Source organism: Cebus imitator, unplaced genomic scaffold, assembly GCF_001604975.1.
Source record: "Cebus imitator isolate Cc_AM_T3 unplaced genomic scaffold, Cebus_imitator-1.0 Scaffold485, whole genome shotgun sequence".
In the NCBI taxonomy this organism is placed as follows: domain Eukaryota; kingdom Metazoa; phylum Chordata; class Mammalia; order Primates; family Cebidae; genus Cebus; species Cebus imitator.
The window spans coordinates 724029-728312 of record NW_016107800.1 but is presented as its reverse complement, the minus strand read 5'-3'; the positions used below and the strand labels follow the sequence as shown (position 1 = coordinate 728312).

The 4284-nt window shown below is 40.2% G+C and overlaps 1 non-coding gene across 1 annotated transcript; it reads left to right on the top strand.

Moving 5' to 3' along the window:
- The first annotated feature begins 4091 nt into the window (after positions 1–4091).
- On the top strand, positions 4092–4232 carry LOC119468740. Its single transcript, XR_005197501.1, has one exon. It is a non-coding gene; the product is annotated as a U4 spliceosomal RNA (small nuclear RNA).
- Positions 4233–4284: the final 52 nt, after the last annotated feature.

Sequence of the window (4284 nt, the reverse complement as noted above, 5' to 3'; positions counted from 1 at the left end):
GGCCTGGACATGAGGTAGCTCAATGGAAGAACTGGGTTTTTTTGTTTGTTTGTTTTATTTTGTTTTGTTTTTTTCTTCACAACTGAGAAATTATTTAGATATTAATAAATCCTAGTCCATATTCAGAAATACTGGGGAGAAAACCCTGACCATTTTTTGTTTGCTTGCTTTTTAATTAACTACCTTCGCTCCACTCCAAAAACAACCCCAAGTATATACTAATCCTTCCCCCTTTTTCGAGTATTTTATAATCAAGCCTATAAGTGTTTGAAGGACATCTCACATCTTTTATTATACTACCTGTCATTCATTTTGTGAACCATTGTCCCAGTTCTTAAATATATAGTTTATAACAACCTATGTATTTGAATAGGATGATTATTAATCATCATTATCAAAAACATTCAGATGTCTATGTATATCCTTACAAGTAGGTTTTTTTTTTTTTTTTTTGACAGAGTTTCGCTCTTGTTACCCAGGCTGGAGTGCAATGGCGCGATCTCAGCTCACCGCAACCTCCGCCTCCTAGGTTCAGGCAATTCTCCTGCCTCAGCCTCCTCAGTAGCTGGGACTACAGGCACGCACCACCATGCCCAGCTAATTTTTTGTATTTTTAGTAGAGACGGGGTTTCACCATGTTGACCAGGATGGTCTCAATCTCTTGACCTCGTGATCCACCCGCCTCGGCCTCCCAAAGTGCTGGAATTATAGGCGTGAGCCACCGCGCCCGGCCACAAGTAGGTTTTTACAAAGGAAATTTCACAGACATATTCCCTTTCCTTGATCAGCCAATAATAACCTTGACCCAAGACAATTAGTTTATGTGATAGATTTCTTGTCTCCCAATTTTTATTCCTAAACCCCATCTCAGACCCTGAAACCCCAAAAGGAATTGTGTAGGACCATATACCTTATTGGTACTCGATCAATGATGATCAACTGTTGTTATTTCATTAATCTTTACAATTTTCTTATAAAAAGGACAATCATTTATTTATATGATTACTTGTCTATAATCCTGTTTTATCCTAAACTGTAGAGTCTCTGCAGGAGCCGACCACCTTAATCTTTAATAAAAACAGGGCTCATTCAGAGTAGACGCTCAGAAAACTTATAATTTTTTTGTTTTATAGGCACAGTGGCTCAAACCTGTAATCTCTCCTTTTTTTCCCCCCAGAGATGGAGTTTCCCTCTTGTTGCCCAGGCTAGAATGCAGGGGCGCAATCTTGGCTCATTGCAACCTCCATCTCCTAGGTTCAAGTCATTCACCTGCCTCAGCCTCCCGAGTAGCTGGGATTATAGGTGCATGCCACCACACCCAGCTAATATTTTTGTATTTTTAGTAGAGATGGAGGTTCCACCATGTAGGCCAGGCTGGTCTCAAACTCCTGACCTCAGGTAATCCACCCACCTCGGCCTCCTAAATTGCTTAGGTTACAGGTGTGAACCACCATGCCTGGCCACACCTATAATCACAACATTTTGGCGGGTGAATCACTTGAGCCTAGGAGTTCTAGACCAGCCTGAGCAATATGATAAAATCCTGTCTCTACAAAAAATTTCTTTAAAAAATTATCCAGATGTGGTGGACCATACCTGTGATCTCAGCTACTTGGGAGGCTGAGGTGGGAGGATCGCCTGAGCCCCACGAGGTGGAGGCTATAGTGAGCCATGACTGCACCACTGCACTCCAGCCTGGGCAAGAGAGTGAGACGTGTCTCAAAGCAACAACAATAACAAAAATGTGTCATCTACTAAAAGACCTTCATGTAAAAGTTACATAGAATACTGTTTCTCCTGGGCAGGCATGGTGACTCACACCTGTAATCCCAGCACTTTGAGAGGCTGAGGAGGGAGGACTGCGTGAGTTGAGGAGTTCAGGATAAGCCTGGGCAACATAGTGGAACCCCCATCTCTACTAAAAATGAAAAAATTAGCTGGGCATAATAGCGTATGCCTGCAGGCCCAGCTACTCATGAGACTGAGGTGGGAGGATCGCTTGAGCCCAGGAGGCTGAGGCTTCAGTGAGCTATGATAGCACCACTGCACTCCAGCCTGGGCAACGGAATGAGACCCTGTCTCAAAAATACGTATATATAAAGAATACTTTTTTCTCCTCTGTCTCTATGCTGTCTTCTCTGGTTTACAACAGACACAGCAGCTACGTTACAACCGCAGAACAAGGTTTTGCAACAGAATGGCCTTGAAATAGAATACTGCTCCGTTGAAAACTTAAGCAATCAAAATGGAATATATGAAATCATGCCTACTAGACTTTATCTGTTGCTTCTTATAAGGAAAGTTATTGCCTTTTCAGGAGAATGTTACTCTTTTTTGTTGTTGTTGTTTTGTTTTGAGACGGAGTTTCGCTCTTGTTGCCCAGGCTGCAGTGCAATGGCACCATCTCGGCTCACCACAACCTCCGCCCCCCAGGTTCAAGCAGTTCTCTGCCTCAGCCTCTCGAGTAGCTGGGATTACAGGTATGTGCCACCATACCCAGCTAAGTTTTGTATTTTTAGTAGAAAGGGGGTTTCATCAAGTTGGCCGGGATGGTCTCGGTCTCCTGACCTCGTGATCCGCCCGCCTCAGCCTCCCAAAGTGCTGGGATTACATACATGAGCCACTGCACCTGGGAATGTTACTCTTTAGGTGACAATCTACCCTCTCTACATCAGAGTTCTCAATTGCTGTAACATTCAGACATAGCAGGACAACTAAGACATAATCCAGTTGTCTAAAGTGTTACTTTAATCACTAAAATGCAGCTTCAGAAAATGTATGTGTGAAACTACTTGGTAAAAATCATTGGTGAAAACTTACTGTAAATGTCTACATACCTGAACTCCATCAGCACATGAATTAAACAGCTGCAGTAGTGCTCTCAAACCAAAACCTGTTTCTCAAAAATGTGTTAATCTCTCTCTTTCTCGTTTTCTTTTTTGCAAGAGGCCCCATTACTCAGGCCTCAAATGACTTGCTTGGGTTTCAGAGTGTTTTCTTTTTCTTCAGTTTTGATTCTGACATGAAATTTGAAGGATAAATCGCAACATGTGGGCCACTCTGATACACTGAAAGTTCTCCTTAGACTACACGTGGTTCATGATAACTGTGTCATATGCCGTCATTAGTACTGCTTATCTGGTATCAAAACATTTTGTAAACACAGTGTATCCACTCAAGGCCAGCCTAATGGGAGTAACTCTTCCACATTTTTCTGTATTCTTACATACATAAGGTTATTTTTAATGTGGAAACTTGAAGAATATTTTTTTTAAGAATATTTTTAAAGTTTTTTTTTTTAATCAGAAATCGTGGGTAGATTGCCCAGCTTCTGATAAATGTCACATGCCGGGGGCCAACAGTTCAGTAATAGGGATTTCCTAACCACACGTAGTCCGTCCAGCCAATCATCAGTCTCATACCCTATTAGGTAGTTTTAATTGTGTGACTGGGTGCACTATTTTAGGACAATTAGGTGAAACTGAACCCTCAGAATAGGCACGATTCCAGGGCAATATAGAATACTAGTTTCCTTTGCTCTTTTTTTTTTCCTATACAAGATTTTTGGGTTTTTGACTGATTGGAATAACTTAACTTTAGGTGATCTTGGCATTGGTTAAATTTTTCTATAAATTAAGATTTGTGTTAAGTAGTTTAATGGAAACTCATGTACTGGATAAGCTGTTATAAATACTCTTAAATCCTTCCTTATATGGCACTTGAAGCTGTGAGAAGTTACATAAAATTGTCTTCACTTAATCTATTTTGTTTCATAGTTAATGAAAAGTAATTGTTCATCTGTTACATATAACAGGAGCAAAGGATGGCGAAAGTTTGACCTGAAAAGTGAAGAATCTCTCGCATTTATGACAGTGTCTATATAATACAAAGAAAAGTGAAGATTTGACGTGTACTCAGTTCTAGTTATTTTGAGAAATGGGGAAAACTAGTCTGGACTCTGTGGTCTAAATTATTTTGTTTGGATTGGACTCTTTGGGTTTGACTCTTTGCATTAAAGAATACTATTGCTCAAAAAAATTATGGCAACATGTTCGTGTTGCTGATTCTCATCAGAAAAACAAAGTAAAGGAAGGTTTGCACAGTGGCAGTATTGTAGCCAATGAGGTTTATCCAAGGCACGATTATTGCTAATTGGAAACTTTTCCCGATGCCCCACCATGACGACTTGAAATGTAGTTGGCACTGGTAATTTTTGACAGTCTCTATGGAGACTGAATTTTTTTTTTTTTTTTTTTTTTTTTTTTTTTTTTTTTTTTTTTTTTT